Source organism: Chiloscyllium punctatum, chromosome 13, assembly GCF_047496795.1.
Source record: "Chiloscyllium punctatum isolate Juve2018m chromosome 13, sChiPun1.3, whole genome shotgun sequence".
NCBI lineage: Eukaryota > Metazoa > Chordata > Chondrichthyes > Orectolobiformes > Hemiscylliidae > Chiloscyllium > Chiloscyllium punctatum.
In genome coordinates this window covers 27,495,034-27,507,446 of record NC_092751.1, presented here as the reverse complement: position 1 = coordinate 27,507,446, position 12,413 = coordinate 27,495,034, and positions in this window count along the sequence as shown.

The window sequence follows — 12,413 nt, the reverse complement described above, 5'->3', positions numbered from 1 at the left end:
GAAAAAAATAAAATGTTAACATGGATAGAATAGAGTCCCAAAGGACCACTTTCTCATTAGTGAGACCAGAAATTATGGTGTATCTTAAGGATCATCACACCACGGGTGACAGGATGACGTTAAGAGAGCGTCCCCTTCGTGGAAACCTCTGTCTGATTGGGGAATTGAATCTGCGCTGTTGGCCTTCCTCTGCATCATAAGCCATCCATCCAGCCAACAGATTGCGAGACTGTGTAACTGCTATAGATAGAAATAGCCAAAGTCAAAGTAAAATATAAATTTTGATAAGAAGGAAAAAAGGTACAATTCAGATAACGGTCAAGATAATGGCTGAGGAAGAAAAAATGCTTCGCTGGAAATTGTATTTTATAGCGAGACAGTTGATTGGATGCTATATTTGGTTGAATATAATAAGGTGACCCAAGCGAAATAACCAAAATTAATAATTGTGATTAGAGATCGATATCTATAAAATATAAGTACATTTTTGTCTGCTCTGTGTGTGGCATGCTAACCATTGTCTGAAAGTAAAAAGTTGATGGAATATTCTTTTTGATGTTTGGTCCCCATGGGAAATGCATCCCGAACACATGCTTGAAGAAACCCAAGGTAGGAAGTGTGTGAGTGTTGTCTGGTCAGTGACAGGAAACCAAAGGGCTGAAAATGATTGAAAGTTCCTGCAACGTGAAGCTCAGAAGACAGTCAGATCATCCTCCATCTTATTAAATGGTACAGCACATTTGAAGGGCTGAATGGACTCATGATGGATTTTAGTTGCATGTGACTTAAAAAGAAATACTCTGTTCCTTCACCTAATGTTTTACACACTGGGGCACTATCATTTTCCTGAAACTGGGAATTAATTGGAATATTATTTGGAATATTCCATAATCAGCATTCTCCAGACAATTCTACCATCTGTGGGCATATTACAAAGGCAAGAGACACAGAGAGAGAGGGGTAGGTGCTGCACGCAGGAGTGGGAGTGGTGGAGCATGAGCCTTGTACGGGTGTCGGTGCTGGAACAGACATACATTTAGCACGAGGGACCAGAGAGCATACAATGACCTTATCCTCACAGAGTGGGGAATGTTATTGATCTTTGTCTTGTATTGCTGGACATTGCTACAGATCGCAGGTGCTACACTGAGCTGGGTGGTGAGCTCAGATCATGCTCGGTGGGACTGGTGGTGTGGCCCACTCTGTGAAGAGATGTACTAACTCATCCACCAGGATATCTGTGACCCTGTTGACAAACTGTGGTGTAATTGACCCTTATCTGCTATGCTCTGGGTAAACTGTACATGGCAGCTCCAAACTGAGGAAAGCTCAATCGAATGCCCATTGTCCTTTTAAAGAAGGCACCAGTGCAAGGGATAATGGAATGTCCAGGGGCATCCGGGCGATGGTGGGTACCTCCAGCCAAGATGGGTGAGAGAATGGGGCTAGCATTGAATGAGAGGGACACCATGGGGTAGAATGGGTAGTTAATGAGGTGAGTTCGATATGATAGCACCAGGAAACTAGCTCGGCCTCGTGCAGACAATCCCCCGTCACACTCAATGAAAATCACTCCAAGACAAATTATTGTTAGATTCAACCCGACGAGTTGAAGACTCTGCTGCCCTCATTCACAGTTACAGAGCTGCAGAATAAATCCTCATCCACAACTCTCCATCATCTGAACTCATTACTATATTCCATTCACCATCACTCCTAGTAATACTGGCTTATTTTGCCGGATGCTATTGAAATGTCTATATCTCAGCATTCTGAAACCTGTGAAATTATCCTTCCAAGACATTGTTGCTCAATTTCACCCTTCATGTCTATACTCAAAACCACTTTCATTTACGGTCATGCACAGAGACAGGCCATTCAGCCAAAACTGGTCCATACCAACCAAAATGTCTGTCCACATTAACCCCATTTCCCTTGGCCCATATCCTTCTCTGCCTTTTCAATTCATATATTGTTTGAACAAAGTACAGCGAGATTTTGTGATGTCAAGAAAGGCCTCAGGAAAGATCTCACTGAATCTACCATTCATCTCACCCCAGCAATAAGATTACACAGAAACAATTTGACTGGAGTTTATAAACAAGATTTATTTGCAAACACTGGTCGGAGATGTGTATGAAAGTCAATACTGCAGTGAAAAAATGTGTACGTTCTAAACAGGAAATTAGATATATAAGCGTTTGCAGGCAAAACTCAACGGGTCTGGTACTATTTGAAGGAAGAAAGTCAAAAGTTTGGCCCTCGAAGAGCACAGCGGGTCAGGGCGCATCCATGGTGCAGGAAAGTCTATGTGTCGGTCATAAACCCTTCATCAGGAATTCATTTCAGAATTCATTCTTTCCTAATCCTCTGTAGGAAGAGAGTGAGTCAAAATTTTTAATTTGGGAATTCTTCACCAGAACAGCTTTTGTTTTCGATCTCCAGTATATGCAGCAAATCAGCAATTATCTTGCATGCTGCAGTATTAATGGACAACTTGGAAGAAGGGGAAGGGGTGAGGACAGAAGAGCAGGCAATGCGTCAGTCACAGCTTAAGTTCCTGTCCACCAGAATGTGAATTCTGGGGTGGAGGTAAAGGAGGGCTTGTCGGCAAGCACCACACTGGAATTCGGCATCATTTGAACTGATGTGACAGATCCAGAGAAAGTGGGAGGATGCAGTTTCTCTCGCAGCTGGTCATTGAGTGGCACAGTGGCTAGCAATACTGACTTACAGCACCAATGACCTGGGTTAGATTCCACCCTTTGGTGATACTCTGTGCGGTGTTTGCACCTTATCTCTGTGTGTGCGTGAGTTTCCTCTGGGTGCTTGGTTTTCCTCTCACAGCCAAAAATGGCCAGATTAGATTCAGTGACCTCACGAAATTGCTCTGTAGTATCCAGGGATGTGCAGGTTTGGTGGATTGTCGATGGGAAATGTAGAGTTACCGGGGTAACCTTTGGGTTCATTGGTCAGGATGTTATCTGGAGGGTCAGTGTGGACTCGGTGGGCCAAATGGCCTGGTTCCACACTGCAGGGCTTCTCTAATTTCTATGTAGCTGTCTGTTTGAAAACACTTCCCAGGAGTCTAACTATAAGCGCTAATACAATTTGCCTCAACAAAATGTTACATCTTCCGTTTGTCTAACATGAACTCCATCCGCCACTCCTCGGCCCTTTAGCCTATCTGATCAGCGTACCGTTTTACTCTGAGTTAACCACCTGCACTGTCCACTACCTCACCAATTTTGGTGTTATCTGCAAACTCACAATTCCTACTGTATTCACATCCAAATTATTTATATAAAATGACAAAAGCCATTCGATCCTTGTGGTCCACTGCTGGCCACAGAACTCTAGTCCAAAACTACATAACACTTCACAAACATTTCCTTCGTCTACTATCCTTCGAGCCAATTACCTCCAACTCTCCCTGTATTCCATTTGATCTCACCATGTTAACCAGTTTATTATGCGGAACCCTTTTGAATGCCTTACTAAAGTCTATATTCTATTCTACATTTCTATTTCTGTGCCTTTGTCAATCTTATTCGTCACTTCTTCAAAACGATAAATCAAATTAGTGAGACACGATTTCCCACACACAAAGTCATGTTGATTATCGCTAATCGGAATTTGCATTTCTAAACAAAAGTAAATCCAGTCCCTCAGAATCCCCTCCAACAACTTACCCACCAATGACATCAGTCCCACTTGTCTACAGTTTCCTGGTTTTTCCTTAGCAATTGTTCTAAAGCAATGACACAACCTTACCTGTGACTGTCCATGATACAAATATCTCAGCCAGAGACCGAACAATTACTTCTCTAGCTTCCCAACAGATCTGGGATACATCTGATTAGTTCATGGATCATAGGACAGTGCAGCACAGGACAGGCCCTTGAGCTGTTGATGTTGTGCCGGCAGTTTATCCTACTTTAAGGTCAGACTAAACTTCATACCCTTCATTGTACTAAAATCCACGTGCCTAACCAAGAGTCACTTAAAAGGTCAGCGGGGATTATCCACCTTAATGCACTTTAAAACATCCAGTTCCTCATCTTCTGTAATATAGACAATTTTCAAGATATCACTATTCATTTCCCCAAGTTCTCTACCTTCAATATCCTACTCCACAGTAAATACTGATGCAAAATATTTATTCAGTATCTCACCGATCTCCTGTAGTTCCACACATAGATCAACATTGCTGATCTTTAATGGGTCCTGTTCTCTCCCTAGTTATTCTTTTGACCTTATTGTAATTGTAGAATCTCTTTGGAATGTCCCTTACCCTATTTTCGAAAGATATCTTATGTCCCCATTTTGCCCTCCTGATTTCTCTCTTGAGCATTAGCCCACATCCCTGGTACTCCACGATGGATTCACTCGATCCCGACTGTCTGTACCAATCACATACTTCCGCCTTTTCTTGAACAGAGCCCCAATTCTGCTCGCCATTCAGCATTCCCTACACCAACCTGCCTTACCCTGCTCATAGGCAGGAACATTGTGTCGCTAGACTCTGTAACTCATTTGTGAAGGCCTCCCACTTTCCCGCCAACAGCTTCTCCAAAGCAGCTTTTCAAAGTGTCAAAATAAAACGTTCAAAGTTGGCCTGAGTCAACTTACAACTTTAAAATTTATATTAGGAGTATTTTTGTCCGTAAGTATTTTACAACTGATAGTTACTGCATAACAGGCTCAAAAAGCAGAATGGCCTCCTCCTGTCCCTCTGTAACAGACTTGAGAGGCTAAATGGCCTCCCCTTTGTAACGGGAGTGGGAACACAATGACTTCCTCCTGTCCCTGCGCAGCACTCCAGATGCTCTGAATGATGTCCTAAGGTTATGGAAGATTTTGACAACCGTGCACATCAAACCAAGAGCAACATTACACAAAGTAAATGGACAATAAATATATACACTGGTTTATTGGCTCTGGAAATTACCCCACCAGTCACCTTATGCAGGGGGTCTGTTACTTTTTCAATCTCGCCGTTTATAAACAGTATGTAATATACATAGTCCTGCAGTGTTCTGGCTCTACTCCCACATGCACGGAAGAAACAATAAGAATATTGAAAGATTTATGGTCCATCCCTAAGCAACGCCCATCCATTCCACCCGCACCGAATAAATGTTCACTTTTATTGGGATATGAAAAGTGATGCCAGGAAGGGGTTAACTGGACCTGTTTGTTCAGTGACTGTGATTAATGTTAGTCTCCATGTGTTGCAATTATCCCAGTGGACGGTTTCCATCTTTTAATGAAAACTGGGCTCCGTTCAATGTGTTATTGCACAGTATGGTGGGAGCATCACCAACAGTGTTAACAGGAATCAGCAGCTCCAGAGACCACGGGGGGAGAGATCAGAGTCTGAGCACAAGAGACTGGAATGTTTCAACAATGAATAAGAATCTGAGAACATTAGACTGGAATGTTACAGCAATGGATCACAATCTGCGAACATTCGATTGGAATGTCACAAGAATGGACAACAGTTTATACAGGGATGTTTGGCTTCTTTCTCCATATTATGATCGATGGCCATTATTGCGGCGGATCAAATATGCACTTTACATTATACAATATTTTTATTATCCAATTCTGGCTTCCGTTGGTGTACCTGGTAAGTCTCACTGTTCAGTCATTAATTCTATAAATCATGTTTGACAATAATACTGTTCTTTCATTGACTCTACCCTCCTTGCCACTGTTATTGTTCCTTCTAAGACTCTAAATCCACATATTCACTTGACAAACCACTACTAAATTGTGAATTCACTCTCTCCCTCCTTGCTTCTGGCAGTGTTACTTATGGGTTGCTATGTTGACTTGCTCAGTTTCAGCTGTGAACCATGATCCCTTGTATCACTGCACTTGCTATCTAATTATTGATAGAATTGAGGTCACTATCTTCTGTTCTGGTTACAAACTACATTTCCTTCCTCTGACTCCATCTCATCCCCGACCAATATATGAAGCTTAAATAGACAAATAACAACAGTGGTGATCCCTTTGGACATGAACCAATTCCTGACACTATACACTGACCATTCCTAATTATAACCACTGATAAATCCAGTATATACTTCACTGGCTCATCCCATCTTCTACTTCAACCATGAGCTGTGAAATACAGTCTTAAAGATGGCATTCGCCTGTGGCTGACACTCACAGCTGCAAACGTGCAAAACAACTCTAAGTCAATACTCCACAGTTCATATCTGATATCACACAGAACTCCCCATCCATCCATCATTCCTGTGCATACTGATCTATAATGCTATTGGGTCTGGCAATGCCTTTATTTAATATTCTCAAGAACGTCATTAACAGCTGCCCATGACTATCTCTCTCTGTCCATTATACCAAGCCCTTACAGTTGTTCACATTTGAACTGATTTCCTCCATGTGTGCTCTCTCTTAGACAATAATGTTCACATCTAACACTGCCCCAGAACCACACACAAACGCACACATAAAACCCCTTGTTTTGAACTGATGCATGGAGATACAGAGACATTAATTTGTGGGAGCCCATTTACTGTCAGTCGCAGTATGGGCGCCAAATTGCCCCGTGTTAGTCAGTTACGCAGTGCAAATTTGGCAGCAATATACCGGCAAAGTATTGCAATACTGCCATGCTGGGCAGATAGTCCACCTTACTGAGCAATACACTAGCAGAGTCTGTACAGTTCCCCATGTGGCCAGATATTCCACCTTATCGAGCAATACACTAGCACAGTCTGCACAGCTGCCCATGCTGTGCAGATAGACCAGTTTACTAAGCAATACACTGGCACAGTCTGCATAGTTCTCCACGCTGGGTTGTCTACTTGTCCCAGTGTATAGATTCTGTGTTTGTTCTGTGAGGCAAATTCAGAATTTAGTGAATAAATGTGGTCAGCTGATCTGGCAATGCCTTTATTCAATGTTCTCATTTTTGTGAACTGACCCGCCAAGGTTTCACTGCTCCAGATAGACCCACTCCCTTGTTTTTTCACATATTTCAACAACATGCTCTGGTTTTGTCTTAATTGTCCGTTTTTATCTTTAACGTGAACGTCTCTGTCCTTCTGTATCTTCCTCTGGCCTTTGTTTTTGGTTGTGTATTGTATCGAATACTGGTATTATGCAGTTCAGAAATAATGTAATGGTGTGTATCTGGCTGTTGTTCACTTCCCGCTGTGTCCCATCTGGTCCTCCATGGACAGGGGAGGGAGTGCTGGGCTGTTGTTCACTCTCTGGTGTGTCCCTTGAGGTGCTTCATGAAGAGGTGCGTGTGTGTGCAGGGCAGACGTTCACTTCCCGGTGTGTCCCACGTTGTCCTCCATGTTGGACAGCGGTGTGTGTGCTGGGCTGTTGTTCACTTGCTGGTGTGTCCCATGTGGTGCTCCATGGACAGGGGATGGTGTTTCGGGTAATTGCTCACTTCCCAGTGTGTCCCAAGTTGTGCTTCATGTTGGACAGGGAGTTTCAGCATCTTTGACTCATGTATTTAAAACTTGGTCTGTGCCTGTCTACTGAACGCCTGTGTTTGTCCCTCACAGCTGATCACGTGGTCAGAAACACGAGGAGGATCCTGAAGTATAATTATAAAGGAGTACATATCTCACTTTTAGTGGACGGAAGTCTGATTGTCTCCTGTTATTGAAAAGTTAGTGGAGGGACTGGGGATCATTTGCTGGAGGTTGTGCTGTGAGCTGCCTCAGACATTCAGGGAGACCAGAGGATTTAGTGACCCAACTCTGGATGGAGCATGGAGACTGTAGTTACAACATCAGGGTCTGTAAAATGAATAACAAATGGAGCAGAGGCTGCAGAGCATGGAAGCTTTGAAACCACGGAGTGAGTGTGTGTGGGGAAAGGGATCTGCCAAATCTGTCTGTGTCTTAACGTGAGCACAGACGCTCACTCTCATCCTTAAACACACACACACACACACACACCCTCTTTCGCTCACACACATAGAAACAAACATACATATCCTCTCTTTCTCACTCGCACGCCACCCTCCCCCCCAAACACACACACACACTCCGCATCTCTCGCACAGACACACCTATAAATCTGGGAGGCTAATTTGCGTTTGCAGATTTATATTTGTGGATAGATTGTATTTTGTTCAAAACAACATTCAATTTGTACGCAGCCAATCATTGTGGCATTTTATAAAATCCTGTTTTGGAAAAAAAACCAGGATGACTCCAGGGTAAAACAAGTCAGACTCCACACAAGACCTTCCATGATTTGTGCAGGGAAGGTCACATCTTAGCAAACGTAATAGAATTCTTTGTGGAATGACAAAGTTGATAGTGGATAGTTGTCATATACATGGATTTCAGTAAGGCGTTTGATGAAATAGACTGATGGAGAAGGTGAAGTCTCCGGGCTCCATGGTGTACTAGCTAGATGGTTTAGAGAACTGGCTGGGTAACAGGAGACTGAGAGTAGTAATGGAAGCAAGTTTCTCAAAATGGACAACTGTTCTGTGTGGTGTTTGACAGGGAACCGTGCTGGGACCACTGTTGTGATATACTTGCATGATCTGAAGGAAGGTATAGGCGGTCTGATTAGCAGGTTTGCAGGTGACACTAAGATTGGTAGGGTAGCAGAAATTTGAGGGGACTGTCACCGAACACAGCTGAATAGAGATAGATTGGAGAGTTGGGTGGAGAATGGGCAGATGTGAGGTGATGTATTTTGGAAAATCCAATTCGAGAACGAATTATACAGTAACTGGAAAAAGCCCTGGGGAAAATTGATGGACAGAGTGATCTGGGTGTTCAGGTCCATTGTTCGCTGAAAGTGGCAGGTCGACCTGCTGCGCTTTTCCAGCAACACATTTTTCAGCTCTGATCTCCAGCATCAGCAGTCCTCACGACAATGAGTTGCAGAGCAAAGTGTGCAGAGATCTATGAAACTTTTTAAGAGGAACACAGATACTTTGAGTGAGGAGGCGAATGTCTGGCAGACGGAATACGATGTCAGTAAATGGGAATTCATTCATTTTGTTAGGAGTGCCAGTAAAAAAGGATTATTACTTATATGGTAAAACGTTGCAGCATGCTGCTCTGCAGAGGGACCTGGGTGCCCGTGTGCGTGAATCACACAAGCTTGGTCTGTAGGTACAGCAAGTATGTATGTCGAAGGCAAATTATATGTCGTTGCTGAAGGGATTCAATTTAAAATCAGGTAAGTTATTTTGCTGCTGTACAGGGTGCTGGTGAGGCCACACCTGGAGTATTGTATGAGTTTTAAGCTGCCTTACTTGAGAAAGAATGTACTGGCACTGGATGGGGTTGAAAAGAGTTTCACTGGTTTGAATCCGGAGTTGACAGCTAATTTGTTGATTTTTCAGATAGTTCCGTTACTCTGTCTGTTATCCTCTTGTGTTTGTGTTATATTCAGTTGCATCACACCTGAGATATCCACCTTACACCTGCTTAAGTCAATGAGCAAAGGTTGGGTCTGCGCTACTTCCTTGAAATGATTTGAGGAGGTCTGTCCTGGTCCATATCAGTGTGTGACAGCTAGAACTAATATACTGCATGGGTTGAGAATGGGAGAGTTTATCAGTGAATCAGTATAAACAGTTCTATATATTTTGGAGTGGAAATCAATGACTAACATGATAATCCAGGAATTGATGTGTGGACCCCAGCTATTCAGAAAGCATGGCAAGCATTTGTTCAAGGGCATTGTATGTAACCTTTACAAATCTGCTGATGGCCCGAAATTGAGATTGAGAGTGGGTGATCAGGTTGTAAAGAAGTTCAAAGGTGATTGAGAAAATTGGAGGGAATGTGCAAATACGTGGCAGGTGAAGAATAATGTGGATAGACGTGACATTGAGCACATTGCTTGGAAAAATAAAATAATGGTTAATATTTTAAAAGGAATTGATGTAAACCTGTTGCTCTGTGAAGAGACTTATGTGTATACCTTTGTTGACTTCGTCACCAAATGGACGGACAGAAGTTCCTATTTCATTTTTTATCCAGATAGTTAATCACTTCAAAGGATATAGAGTATACAGTGTTTGGGCAAAGTCAATTGAAGAGATGTTTGGCCAAAAGCTAGAGTGGGGAATACTCAATGTTTTGGATGACCTACCCCTTTCCTGATGTTTCTGTGCAGTATGTGGGAAAGCTCTGTAAATGTTGTTACAAACTCTCAGATGTTAGGAAGGAGGTCTCTGAAGGGTCAACAGGACTGCGTTTCCCATTCCTTTTTCCGATACACAGGTTGGTGCCCGGAGTTCTGTCCAGGTTCATCATTTAAGACCTCGGAACAGTTTGGTACAATGGCCTTGCTTGACAGTTTCGGAGACGACTGATGAGTTTACCACATGGCTTTGTATCTGGAGTCACATTTAGGCAAGGCCAGAAAGGCACGGGAGATTCACTTCCAGAATGTACAATAGGGAAGAACATTTATGTTGACAATTGACATGGGCTTCAATGTCAGTAATACCGGCACCTGATTTTACATCTAGATATTTTATTAATTGTTTCTAACATCCACCAGCTGCCAAAGCATTAAGCTGGTCTAGATTAGCAATCCAGTGACATTTCCACAACAGCATCATCTCCACATGGGGACCTATGGGAAACCACACTGAGCTGGTTATTTCTTCGCTGCTTGACACCTCTGGCAGAAAGAACTCTCATCAATTTGATTGTCGTGATGGGACTGAGTGGGTGGTATTTGGTCAGCTTGTGATTATTCCCCTGTTAGGGGATGGTACATAGCTGAGTAATTTTACACATTGCCAGGGAGATGTCAGAGTTGGAGCTGGAATGACACAGCGTCCCCAGGGACACGGCTTGTTGTGCAGCACAAGTCTTCAGTCCTTTTGCAAGAATGGTGTCGGGGGCCATTGCCTTTGTCGCATCTACTGTGTTCAGCTGTTTCTTCATGTCACGTGCAGCTAATCGAATTGGTTGAAGACTGGTGATTCTGTGGGAGTCATTCAAGCAACACTTCTGCCTGACGATGGTGCAGACACGGCATCTTTGTCTTTTACACTGATGTACAGGAAGGTTCCATTCTTTCGATGAATGGTAGAGCAATAGCCTCAGCAATAGCTGCTGAGATGTTAGCCTAACAACCCCAGTAATGCTCTGGTGACCTGATTTCGAATCCTGTTAGAGTAGATGGTGGAATTCAAGTCGAATACATGTTTGGGATTAACAGTCTAATGATAAGATCATGAATCAATTGCTCATTGTAGGACAAACGCATCTGGTTCACTGATGGCCTTAAGGAATGGAACCTGCCATCCATACCTGCTCTGAGCACATGTAACTCCAGACCCACAGCAATGTGGTTGACTCTTAACTACTCTCTGGGCAATAAATGATGACATGAACAGTGACGCCCTGATCCCATTGAACAATGTTGTTTTTAAATAATATTTGTGGAGTCCTCTTTTATCGTCAGTTGTTTCATAGTTCAACTCCGTTTCTGACTGGATGTGGCAGTACTGTAGAGCGTCTATCTGATCTGTTTGCTTTGTCATCATTTCTCCCGGTCTATCAGATATTAGTCCTGCAGTTTGGAATGTAAGTACAGTGGTCACGTGCTGTAGCTTTAAATGGATTGTCATCAGTTTTAGGTATATCTAGTTCTGACCCTAGTACATTCACCAACTCGTCTCTGAAACATCGATCATCTTAATGGGATTGATAGACTGAGGGATTATCGTAGGCATAAAGTTACAGATTATGATTCAATACAATTCTCCTTCTGTACAGCTGTGATCGACAGTACCACATGAATTCCCAATTTTGAGCTGCAATTTCTGCATTGCAATTCAGCCGTCTATCCCCCAGTTCACACCGAGACCCCTTCACCATGACCTTCTCTAGTTTCGAATGTGGTAACACTTCCTTTTTTGTATTCTCATTCTTCTGAGCGTTTGTCCATGATGTCACACCTCTTAACTGTCATGATTCTCAAAACCCCAAAGAATATTCTGCCAGGCAGAACCGTACATCCGTGGTTAGTGCGGCTGCCTCACAACACTACGGATCCAAGTTCGATTCCATCCTTCAGCAACTAAGTGCGTGGAGTTTACACGTTCTCCCTGTGTCTGCGTGGGTTTCTTCCAGGTGCTTCATTTTCCACCCACAGTCCAAAGACATGCAGTTTAGGTGCATTGGCCTTATTAAATTGTCCATAGTGTTCAGGGATGCGTAGGTTGGGTCCATTAGTCAGGGCTACGTGTACGATATGGGAATGGGTCTGGTTGGTTTAGTCTTCAGAGAATCGTTGTGGACTTGTTGGGCCGAAGAGTCTGTTTCCACATTAGCGATTCTAATTCTAACATCCATATGGATCTCTTCAGTTCCAGTTGTGCCACCTTCGGTGCTTAGATTGAATGTGTTTCTCTCTGTTTCTCT